The sequence below is a fragment of the Dermochelys coriacea genome, chromosome 5, assembly GCF_009764565.3.
Source record: "Dermochelys coriacea isolate rDerCor1 chromosome 5, rDerCor1.pri.v4, whole genome shotgun sequence".
In the NCBI taxonomy this organism is placed as follows: Eukaryota; Metazoa; Chordata; order Testudines; family Dermochelyidae; genus Dermochelys; species Dermochelys coriacea.
Window position 1 is genome coordinate 87,877,686 of NC_050072.1, and position 13,418 is coordinate 87,891,103.

Sequence of the window (13,418 nt, forward strand, 5' to 3'; positions counted from 1 at the left end):
TTACAGTAGTAGACAGCTGAAATGAATGATGGCATGTGGTAGATAACTACTCTTGATCAGGCTGAAGTTTCTATTACTATGATGCACCTAATAAATATTATGGCATATGCTCTGTGTGTAAAAACCCAGTGAATAAGAGAAGACAGTAAGAACATCTTGGTACTCCTTTAATCTATCATTTCATGGTGAATGTATGCCAGTGAAAGGGAGACAGCCTAGGACTCACTTCTTGCTAGAGCAAAGATCTGTCTCCTCCTCCAAGATCATGGAAAAACTAGCTCTGAAGCAATTGTTGGTATAGGAAAGTATGACCCAAAGCATTTCATTTCTGTTCTAATAACTTTGGCCTTATCCCTTTCTTTCCCCCTCTTAAACCTCTAGTTTCTGAAACAAGGGAAGAGGAGGAGCTGCCACCAATACTGATGTGATCTGGGTACAGGGGGATTGTTACAGTTCTTGCAGCCCTGAGTTCAGAGACAGAGTTCTTCTTGCACATTAGGATACTTGTTATATTTACTCACAGACACTAGGACATATTGACTTCATATTGTAGTTGGCTGCTGTCTGATGGAACCTGGCCATAGACTTCAAATTCTTGTACAGTTCTAAACTTCTTTCGAACTGTAATTTAAGTCCCACATTTGTACTTGCTCTTTTGAAGTTTGAAACATGTCCACACAATTCAGTGTGCTGTTTAAAATGTATTTATAGAGAAGTCATAGTGGTATTGCTCTTTGTTTCAGTGGGAGGCATGAGAAACACAAACTGTTTGTTTGAAACTATATTGTCCCTTTAAAAAACATTAATTGAATGGCTTCCTTCTGTGGGTTACTTTGTATGTCTGCCATGGCTGTGAAAAGGATGTCCCGTCTGAGCACCAGTGGCCTCTGTGTGCTTCCTGCAAATATCCTTTACTCTCTCTCAAAATTTATCCTGTACAGCTCCTCCTGAAGGGTTTTATTCAGCATAGATACAAAGTACTAGAAGGCATAACATTGACAGCTTTCCTAGTCCACCACTTCTTCACAGCTTTCTGTTGTTTAAATGTTGTGTGTATAGATCTATATACAGAAAGTTGACACAATACTTCGGAGACCACCTGGTATTGCATGGAAAACTCAAATATTCTATTTACAAACAATTCTAGCTGTGTTCCATAAGTTTTCTGTTTCTCTCTCTTTCACTTTCACACCCTTCATCTCAGTTCTCATAAGTGGTCCTTAAGTATTTCTTATTTGACATCAGCCCTGGAAATGGCACAAATTATGGGAAAGGGCTCCTTAACTGACACTCCAAGGATCTCTGGCAGGTTTTAACCTCCTTCTTCACTGCCGCTTCCTCTTAGAGATTGGAGTTTTATTCATCTCTTCAGGACAGTTTTAGACATTTGGGAAATATCACTCAGTCTCATGTGGTGTAATTAAAAGCAAAACTTGTTAAGAATGGAGAGAGAAGATCAGGTTAAAACAAAAGCAACCTCATTCATAACTCATCTAATCTGACATCTGATAAAAGTTAAGCTAGGTTAGGTAGCTTTCAGGTTTGTTACAGTTCATACAGAAACTGCATTCTGTTAGGGGGCTTATTCCTTCACCCCCTCATTTCCCTGGTCCTTCTTGTATGAACAGAGAGCAACAATACCCAAAGTCTGAAGGTGCAGACAATTCAATGTTTATTGGGGTGAACTTTCAACAAGCAATGTTTCCAATTTCCTTCCTTAGTGTCCCCCTTCCCAGCTCTGACACCACAGAGCCTTGCCTGTGTCCCTGTTCCTATTCCCTGTTCCCATTCCCCACCTTAGCAAAACATGATTCCAATTTCCCACCCACATTCCTATTCCCCCCCTTACTTCCTGATTGACTGCAGACTACTTTATATAGTAAAACTTGAGTTCTGCTTAGCTATACCTTAACCAATCATTTTACTAAAATGTAACCAATCCTAACATTGTAACATGATTATTTAACCGATTATATGCTACCACCTTAATTGGTTTACACCCAACAAAATTAATTATACAGCAGAAAGAAACAATTACAGAACCAGACAGATTATACAGACAAACAATAGGGAAGTGGAGACTACAATCATAGAACAACGCAGAAATGAGGATTTCACACACACCCTATTGATAAGTGAGTTCTTGCCAGACAGGATGCTATCAAACTAAGGTTTGGGGTTTTTTTGTTTGTTTTGTTTTTTAATCTTCTAGGCTCTTCCCTTTCTCTGGAGATGATAGGAACACAATCCTGTCCTGATAATGCCTAACAGCCCAATAGCACCTTATTTCAATGTGACTAGTTTGGAATGTGAGGATGTGACCATTTGCTTCCCAGCTTATGGCTGCCTCTGTTGCTTAGCCAAAGGCCTTAGTTTAAGAACAGGGCTTCAGACTGTCACAGTAAGGGAAGGCCCTTACACCGGCAGACAGTGGTTTTGATTCTTTCTTTTATACCTCTAGAACTAGCTAAGTGATAAGAATGCACCTAAATTCTTAAAATATAGGCCTTTATAGACAGGCCTGAATATCGATATCCTAACACATTCCATTTTCCTCACAGAGCTTTTTTCTCTCCCACTTGATGCCACTTTGTGCATCTCAAAGCCCTATCCTGTGAGCTCTTTTGAATTTTGTCTCAAGTCCCTGCCTTAGTTATTGGCTATGATTCTTTTGAGCTTAATGGTATTACTCTGCCCATTATAATAATCTGCATTTCTCTCAAAATTATGTGCACTGGTGTCCTTGTTCACAATCATATCACCTCAGCAAAGCAGTGTCCCCTCAGATGAGTTGAGGATAGTAATGAGTTCCTGTTTCTGCTCCAACTTTGCTTCCTAGTAACTGCAAGTATTCCTTTGAAGGTAAATCCTCACAGCTGGGGATTTCCTGCTTCCTTTACTAAGTCATCTGCATTCCAGGTCATTGCCAACCTTTCCTGGCTGGTCTCAACAGTGTACAGATGCTCCCTGGGTTACGCAAGACCCGACTTGTATAAATGCGCACTTATGGAAAAAGTTCCATAAGCTAGAAATAGGAGGGGTTTTTTTTTGCGTAATGGTCAGGTATATGTTTCTGACTTTCACAAAATTCGAGTTACGCAAGGCATTCCAGAACCGAACGATTGTGTAAGTCGGGGAGTATCTGCATTGAGACGTTAATTGACTTAACTAGAGTGACAGCCTAAAACAATCGGCCACTTTAGAGATACAGGCTGACTTCATTCTATGATTCATACCTATTATTAATTCTGTTCTACCAACTATCACATAGTAAACATCAGCTGTCACACTCTTGTTTACTATTTCATAAAAATAAGGTAATGCCACCCCAATATTATGAGGTTTTGTGCTTTAGAAACAAAGGGGTAAATCTTGCCCAGCCTCTGTGACCACCAGATTCCATTAACTGTGGACTCTGTACCCTTCCAGTGCCACATGAGGCAGGATACCAGGGCACCTGCACAGAAGATGGAGCCAAGAGAGGGATCAAGGGTTGGGACCAAAGGATCCATTGGTATGATGGATCTCCTGGTTGCTGCTTCTTCCTCTCCCATGTGGTAGAGTGAGACCTGGGTACGGAAGCTACTGCTGCTGCTCTTTTGCTTTGGAGGAAGGATCGCATTCCAGTGACACATCCTCTTCTCCCCCTTGCCTCCACTGTCGAGCAGAGTAGTGCAAAGCCCAGCTTTCTGATGGCATGCTCTTGCCAAGGATGTGGGCTATATAAAAGAGATTTCTGAAGAGGTCACCCACACTTGTTGAAAATACTGCCGACTCGGCAGGAGGAGGATAGCCAAGAGCAATTTGTAATGACTAAAACTGATGTTTTATCTGGACTAACTTCCTCTCTAAAACTACATGCACACACTCAGTTGGAGAAGTAGAATCCCTTCTTTTTTTTCTTATTGATCATCCCTGAAGATAGGACATGGGACACTTGTGAGAATTACTGGCAATGGTTCAGATTGTCCCTGGGGATATTTAATGGAAATTGACATCTCCCAACTGAGCAGTGAACATTACCACTCTTTAATTACTATTAGCTTCCAGAAATTGGTATTGTCATACAGGCAATCTGGCCCACAACTGTAGCTCCATCCACTGTGTATTCATTTAGCAACTGATACAATGACTAATATTTCATTTGCATTTTTAGTATAACATCACAAACAACCAAGGGATATCTTTAATACAGAAACAAACTACACAATGTCTTTTTTTATTTTTTGAAGGTTGTAGCTATGTAATTTATACATGTCTTTTGACCACGTCATAACTCTTTACCACATGGCAGTAGAGATACAGGTAAACAATATATCAGCACTTCACCCACATTTCACCACGTTTGGTTGAGTTCAGGATCCTGACGCAGGGAAGAAAGGTAAGCAGCAGGATACGGACCCTGGACTTCAGGAAAGCAGACTTTGACTCCCTCAGGGAACAGATGGCCAGGATCCCCTGGGGGACTAACATGAAAGGGAAGGGAGTCCAGGAGAGCTGGCTGTATTTCAAGGAATCCCTGTTGAGGTTACAGGGACAAACCATCCCGATGAGTCGAAAGAATAGTAAATATGGCAGGCGACCAGCTTGGCTTAATGGTGAAATCCTAGCGGATCTTAAACATAAAAAAGAAGCTTACAAGAAGTGGAAGGTTGGACATATGACCAGGGAAGAGTATAAAAATATTGCTCGGGCATGTAGGAAAGATATCAGGAGGGCCAAATCGCACCTGGAGCTGCAGCTAGCAAGAGATGTCAAGAGTAACAAGAAGGGTTTCTTCAGGTATGTTGGCAACAAGAAGAAAGCCAAGGAAAGTGTGGGCCCCTTACTGAATGAGGGAGGCAAGCTAGTGACAGAGGATGTGGAAAAAGCTAATGTACTCAATGCTTTTTTTGCCTCTGTTTTCACTAACAAGGTCAGCTCCCAGACTGCTGTGCTGGGCATCACAAAATGGGGAAGAGATGGCCAGCCCTCTGTAGAGATAGAGGTGGTTAGGGACTATTTAGAAAAGCTGGACGTGCACAAGTCCATGGGGCCGGACGAATTGCATCCGAGAGTGCTGAGGGAATTGGCGGCTGTGATTGCAGAGCCCTTGGCCATTATCTTTGAAAACTCGTGGCGAACGGGGGAAGTCCCGGATGACTGGAAAAAGGCTAATGTAGTGCCCATCTTTAAAAAAGGGAAGAAGGAGGATCCTGGGAATTACAGGCCAGTCAGCCTCACCTCAGTCCCTGGAAAAATCATGGAGCAGGTCCTCAAAGAATCAATCCTGAAGCACTTAGAGGAGAGGAAAGTGATCAGGAACAGTCAGCATGGATTCACCAAGGGAAGGTCATGCCTGACTAATCTAATCGCCTTTTATGATGAGATTACTGGTTCTGTGGATGAAGGGAAAGCAGTGGATGTATTGTTTCTTGACTTTAGCAAAGCTTTTGACACGGTCTCCCACAGCATTCTTGTCAGCAAGTTAAGGAAGTATGGGCCGGATGAATGCACTATAAGGTGGGTAGAAAGCTGGCTAGATTGTCGGGCTCAACGGGTAGTGATCAATGGCTCCATGTCTAGTTGGCAGCCGGTGTCAAGTGGAGTGCCCCAGGGGTCGGTCCTGGGGCCCGTTTTGTTCAATATCTTCATAAATGATCTGGAGGATGGTGTGGATTGCACTCTCAGCAAATTTGCGGATGATACTAAACTGGGAGGAGTGGTAGATACGCTGGAGGGGAGGGATAGGATACAGAAGGACCTAGACAAATTGGAGGATTGGGCCAAAAGAAATCTAATGAGGTTCAATAAGGATAAGTGCAGGGTCCTGCACTTAGGATGGAAGAATCCAATGCACCGCTACAGACTAGGGACCGAATGGCTCGGCAGCAGTTCTGCGGAAAAGGACCTAGGGGTGACAGTGGACGAGAAGCTGGATATGAGTCAGCAGTGTGCCCTTGTTGCCAAGAAGGCCAATGGCATTTTGGGATGTATAAGTAGGGGCATAGCGAGCAGATCGAGGGACGTGATCGTTCCCCTCTATTCGACACTGGTGAGGCCTCATCTGGAGTACTGTGTCCAGTTTTGGGCCCCACACTACAAGAAGGATGTGGATAAATTGGAAAGAGTACAGCGAAGGGCAACAAAAATGATTAGGGGTCTAGAGCACATGACTTATGAGGAGAGGCTGAGGGAGCTGGGATTGTTTAGTCTGCAGAAGAGAAGAATGAGGGGGGATTTGATAGCTGCTTTCAACTACCTGAAAGGGGGTTTCAAAGAGGATGGCTCTAGACTGTTCTCAATGGTAGCAGATGACAGAACGAGGAGTAATGGTCTCAAGTTGCAATGGGGGAGGTTTAGATTGGATATTAGGAAAAACTTTTTCACTAAGAGGGTGGTGAAACACTGGAATGCGTTACCTAGGGAGGTGGTAGAATCTCCTTCCTTAGAGGTTTTTAAGGTCAGGCTTGACAAAGCCCTGGCTAGGATGATTTAACTGGGACTTGGTCCTGCTTTGAGCAGGGGGTTGGACTAGATGACCTTCTGGGGTCCCTTCCAACCCTGATATTCTATGATTCTACAGTCTACTCAGCTGATTTAACCAACTATATGTGGTTTGACAGATATGATGCATATCATTAAACTAGAATACTCAGACAAATGTTTTGCTGTTTTATTTAAGGTTTAAAGAATGCTGTAAAGCGGAAGATTCATAGTGTCTCTGGACAGAGGTTGTGAAGCACATTTGTATTTTCCCAGTGCTGTGGATTTTCTGAAGTTTAATTGATAAACCAACTTTCATTTGGTACTAAATTGAATAAAAGTGATCATGCAGCTATTTGACTGGCATTGCACAAGTTTTAATTGTGTGTGTAATAGCAGTAGAGGATTACATTAGAACTGGGTAAAACTTTTCAGCTGAAAAATGCAAATTTGATTTAACCAAAACAATTTGTGAATTCAGATTCTGAAAAATTGAAGTGTCACAAACAAAACACCCTCTTTTGTTTAGAATTTCACTGCAATTTTACTTTAAAACATTTAAAAAACCCCACTTGTTTGGGTAGAATGAAATGTTTTCATTTAACCCAAAAAACGAATTATTTGCTCTAGAATAGATTAAGAGCCACCTCGGAGGGAGGAGATGAGTACTCTTGGGTCCTGTCCTCAGCCCATCCCCCTTTATCAATATCATCCATTTAATTAATTCTCTCCTGAAGCTGATTTTCCTTGGTATCTGCACTCTCACACAGTAGGAGTTATTTCCTGTGTCCTGTAGCCATCTCCTCATATTGTCACCACATATACAGTCTGCATCTTTTCTCGTTTTTACCTCTGTCCTGTTCCGTTCACCCTGCTTTGTCATCAATCATTTTATTCCTTAGTTTTCCTGTTCCAACTCCTTTACGCTCCACCTATTTTCTCAATCTCTTACTTTAGTCTCTAAGGTGCCACAAGTACTCCTTTTCTTTATGCTATCTCTGTATCCCTTATATTAACTAAACACACACAATCATCACTGACAAAGTTTGCAGATAACACAGAGATTAGGGCAGTGGTAAATAATGAAGAAGATAGGTCACTGACACAGAGCAATCTGGATCGTTTGGTAAATTGGGTGCAAGCAAACAATATGTATTGCAATACTGCCAAATGTAAGATTATACATCTAGGAACAAAGAATGTAGGCCGTCCAGAGCAGCCCATAGTTTGATTTTTCTCAGTGGATAACGTTGTACCCAACATTCGCTCCCCATCTCTGGATTACAGGAGTTTTCTGAGATGCCCAAGGCCCTCCACCAGTAAATCACTCAGAATTTCTCTTGGAATTTCTGAACGTCTCAGAAGATGTTTTGGGTTTTTTTTTTCTTCATAGTCAAACCTAATGAGAAAGAGGGAAACCACAGGGAAGCAGTGACTCTGTATTCACCCTGACAGTGGGGTGGTGGTGGTGTCATAGTAGATAATCAGCTGAACATGAGATCCCATGCAAGTCAGTGTCCAAAAGAGATAATGTTGTTGTTGGGTGTATAAACAGGCATAGGCCATGGAGCTGGGGGAATCACTTGGGCCATGGCCTGACCATTTTTTGGCCCTGCTCAGGGTAGGCGGTCTGGCAGTGCCAGGATCAGGGCAGGGGTGAGAAAGGGCCCTACCTGCATATTATGGTGAGAGACAACCAGGCTGGAGTGGGGTGCTGGGCCACCCCATGGAACTTGAACCTGTGCAGTATAAGTGCAGGGCTGTCTCACTCTACACCTTCACTGTGGTTTACTCCCTGCCCTCCTCATCTTAAATGGCACTCCACAGTAGCAGTAAGGAGGTTATTTCCTTAGTTTTGGCACTAATGTGAATGGCTACTAGAACAGTGTATCCAGTTCTCGAATCTCCATTTCAAGGAGGATGCTGACAAATTGGAGAAGGTTCAGAGAAGAGCCAGGATAATGGTTAAAGGATTGGAAAGCATTTCTTATACTGATAGACTCCCACAAGCAAAATTTATCTTCTCAAAAAGAAGGTTAAGAGGTGACTTGATTGTATCCTATAGGTACCTATATAGGGAACAGAAATTCAATAATAGAGGGCTATTTGATTTTGCTGACAAAAATGTAACACGATCCAGGGGGAAAGTTAAAGCTAGACAAATTCAGACTAGAAATAAAATGCACATTTTTACCAATGAGGATAATTAACTATTGGAACAGCTTATCAAGAGTTGTGGTGGATTTTCAATCACTGGAAATTTTTAGATCAAGATTGGATGTTTTTCTAGAAGATATGCTCCAGTTCAATCAGAGCTATTAGACTTGAAGCTGGAATTCAATTCAGGGAAGCCCTATGGACTTGCATTATGCAGGAGGTCAGAGTCAGATCATCACAATAGTCCCTTCTGGATTTAAAATCTATTAACCTTATTCTACTCCCACATTCTGCTCTCCCATGACACTCTCATGAATACTATTTTATGCCACTGGTTTAGGTATTTTCCAGCCTGCAAAATACATGAAGTTTGCTAAGATCTTCTCATTTTCTAGCAACTTCACACCTGTAAAGAAAATTTCACTATCTGAGGAAGAAAACTACTGTTAAATAAAATTGACTTTCTTTAATTTAGAATATATTTTTTAAAAAAGTTAATTAATATTAAGGGCAGAAGGGACCATTATGATCATCTAGTCTGACCTCCTGCACAATGCAGGCCACAGAATCTCACCCACCCACTCCTGCGATAAATCTCTCACCTATATCTGAGCTATTGAAGTCCTCAAATCATGGTTTAAAGACTCCAATGGACTGTGAAATTTATACCAGCTGAGGATTTGCCCACTAGTTTTTAGGTTTTGCTTTGATAATGCTAGAAGCTGGTTAACTTATTACTGTCTATACTAAAAACTGATGAGCAAACATATTTTAGTTTAATTGGTAAATGTATGCACTGTCTTTCACTTGTCTTGGAATTCTATGAACAAACACTGATTGAAGCACATGTTAGAAATCTGGTATAGTGTGTGCTGGGGGGGGGGTTCCTTGATGTTTTGCAGAGAGATTTTTGTGTGGGCCACTAAAGTCATTTGCATATTAGGATACAATCGGGGAACAATGAAAACTCAGCTCAGCACTTGGAAGTGTAAACAAGCAAAGGTAGACTACGAAATGAGGACAGAAGACTGTTTCTCTCCTGTGGTTTGCCTCTCAATTGGTTTGCGATCAGCTCCTGAGGCATTTAGAAAATCATAAGAAAAATTCTGAATAACAGGTGAAGGGTCTTTTGATCTCTCAGAAAACTCTTGAAATATGGAAATGGGGAGGGAATGTTGGGCACAGGCTTATCCATTGACAAACCCAAATGAGCTATTTTGGAGGGCATAGTTGGTCAAAGTTTGGGATGTTACAGTAACCTTTCAGTGTTGGGAATAGAGAAGAGTTAATGGTGAGGAGACAGCCAGAGGCTAAAAGATGGAAGAAGAAGTGGGTTGTTCCCAGAAGATCTGAGGATCATCAAGTAGACCAGATAAATTTAGATTTTCATTAGAAAAGTATTCAAAGCTCTGACTCTTTTGAGAATTATCCATCACTTAAAGTTTCCTCAGGTGGTGCATACCCAAACTGCATTTTTGAAGTAGTCAATACATCAGATGACTAAATTACCTGTCAGTATCTTGGTGGTTCTGATAATGCGTGTGGACTAGGTTTTTCAGTAACTGCCATGTGTTGCCTAGGAGAATGTCTGTTTGTTTGCTTAAGAAGCCATTACAATTTACCTTATAACCACTGGCCATTATTTCATATAGCATTGGTTTATTACAGTTCAGGAGTGAGCTGCACTTGTGGTCCCTCTTTCAGTCTGTCTGTGGGCGCTTCTTTCGAATGTCAGACCTACACCTGCACTTCTCTGAGTAGAACTCCAGAGTTCACCCTACTTTAGACAGGATTACCAGGTTACTGCACCCTGTTTACCCACTGGATTTACCTCCAGCAGGCCCAACTAGATTAGGAATCCTCTCTGGAAGCTATGACCTTGTGCTGGAAAAAATAGTGACAGAAAACACCTTTTTTCAAAACAGAATGATTTATTTATCCCAAGGAATATTGTAAGCAGAGAAAAGTGGGTTAAAAGTAACAAAAGCCTAAATGTACGTTACCTTGGATCTACCTGACCAACTCTAGGTAGACACCCCTTTATCCCTGCAGCCCCTGCATTTGGCACCATGTTAGTCTGTTTTTCTGCAGACCTCCTCTCTCCCATCTACTTATTCCAAAGCTCAGCTTTTTAACTGCTTCCAAGCCCTTTGTCCAAAGGTTCCCATCTAAAAGCCTTTGAGGTTTCCAGCTCAAATCCTGGGAGTTTCCTCCTCTCCACTGTAAGATTAGCCAAATCCTTATTCCTTATTCAGAAAGTAAAGTTCAGAGGAATTATCACCTCCATTGTGTCTCTGAATATGGCTGTCTATGCCTAGCAGATTTTGGGTTCCTGCAGTCCAAAGCTAACACAAAGTTATTTGATTCCTAAATTACCTTTTAGCCAGTAACACAATAATCACCAAATCTCTCTAACATTCATGGAAAGGAATATATATAGTTTTTCACATGGGTAAACACATGATAAATGGTATTATACCACATAGGGTATTAGAAAAAAACTAGACAGATATTATTAAAATCAAGTGTATTTCATTTTAAACCAACTATGAATATGTGAATCTGTTCTAAAATAGTTTATAACAGTGTTCCTGTAGGTGATCCAAACAATTTACTTTCCATGACTACAATATATACTGCCTTTTGCCATACTAAAATGGGTACTCTTCTATATATACGTTCAAAAATGGATTATGTGATATTTATGTATGCTATGCAGCTGACACAATGTTTGAAAATTATTTTTCCACACAAAAGACTGGTAGGATGTATAAATGCAGGTCTTACAGTTCAATAGTCATCATTAGGTTTGGAATGCAATCTCTGAATCTCTGTGCTCTGGAAGTGAAGGAGCTAGGGAAGCTTAAAAAAAGAAAAGAGTAGGTGAGTTAGTAAATAATTCAAAACCATGCCTTTCAAACCACATCTCCATACAGCTTGAAAGTCTGATTTTTAAATGCCAGTATGGGAGAGAGCACAACTTTCTCTATATCTCCCAATTATTATTTTTTTAATTTCTAAATAAAAACAACATCATTGGTTGTTTACTATTGTCAGCAATAAATAAAAATGAGTGGTCCAAGAGTAATACTGGTTATCTTCACTGCTGAGGAATTGATGAGAAATGAAGGGTATACTGTAATTCACACACAAAGGGTAATATGAAATTAGGCACTGGTAATGGTAAAACAGCTCTACTAGTGGTTCTAGTAACAACTGCAAAATAGGCAGGAAAACAGTCAAGCAAACTCAAAAATGCCCACAGTAATCAAAACTAGAAGTGGATGGGAAGCAATCTTCCTATGCTGTAAAAAATTTTGAGATCAAAGCATTTTTATGTCCAAAATTGGGATGAAAAGTGGAAAACTTGAAAAGGTTCACTGAACAAACATCCAAAAATATTTAGTTTGAGTTAATCAAAATATTTCATTTTGACTTTGATCGTTGTTTTATTGTGGTTTAAATTTCTAATTAAATGGTCATTTCACAGAGGAAAATGAGAATATTTTTATTTTTAAAGTGCGGTTTTGTTTTGACAACTTTACAACTTTCTTTTTCAATTTTTTTTTCCAAGTTGAAACAGGCCCTTTAACACGAAAAATATCAGTTTCAACAAATTGGCATTTTATGATGAAAAACCTTTTCTTGAAAAATTCCTGACTGGCTCTAATCACAATAGATATATAAGAAAAGTCCTACTGAGAGTCCATCATCAAATTCTATGTCAAGATTGTTAGAAAAGAGTCACACTAGAGTATGAGTTGGAGAAACAGTAAAGCACTGCAGTAAGGTATCTTCATATTCTTCTTGAATTCTTGCTTTACAAAGAATTAGTCTTTGTTAATAACCAGTATACAGTTCAAACTAAGAGTCCAGGATAACTGGAAAATAGTTGGCGTAATTTTGAGGTCCTCTCTATCACTTACTCATTAGTATCTTCTGTACTTTAACAATGAAGTTTCTACATACTTTTGTAATATATTTTTTTAAAAAAATAAGTCATGCAAGAACTATTTCTAAATACTTTCTCAAGAATGAGAAAATCAACATTCCGTTATTTCAGTATTTTGTCAACAGGATACAATGCAGAAACACTCAAGCTTTGATTAAAGCTTACTTGCCTGAAATGTTATCTGATTCTTGGTGGCTTTTTTAAAAATGCATCTCTTAGGAGAATTTGTGGGCACTAATGCTTTACATATCCCGCTGCAAAGAGTTTAGATCATCAATTTTTCTCTTTGCATGCATGTTTCCCTATAGTAATTTCGTTTAACTATTCTGGATGTTTTTCTTGACATTTATATGCAAATATTCGGTATGTAGATTAGGACTAAGAAAATGTACAAACCACCTGCTTCCAGCACGCCTATGAAGAATCAGTGTGTGTTACCCTGACCTCCCACTGAGTAACACCTTACTCCCGAAGCAGCCCTATTGACTTCATGGGGAGTATCACAAGCGGAACCAAGGAATGTGCTATCTTTGATGTGCTGGTTATTAATTTCCCCATCAAATGTCTCATCCTTTCTTCCACACCACCCCTGGCTCATGGATCAGATTTGCTGAATTGATTTAAAATACCATTATCTTTTCTCTTGAAAACCCACATCTACTATGATACTTAGAAGCTGGCTGATAAATTTATGCTAGTAGGGATACTGTAATCAGAGTCTGATATTCAAATAAGGTCCAATCATGAGACATCTCGCAGAGTATTGGAGGATGATGCTCTAATGTAAAAGGCACTGACTACTATCCCTTCTGTGGTATGATCAATTATATTTGCATCTTTTACA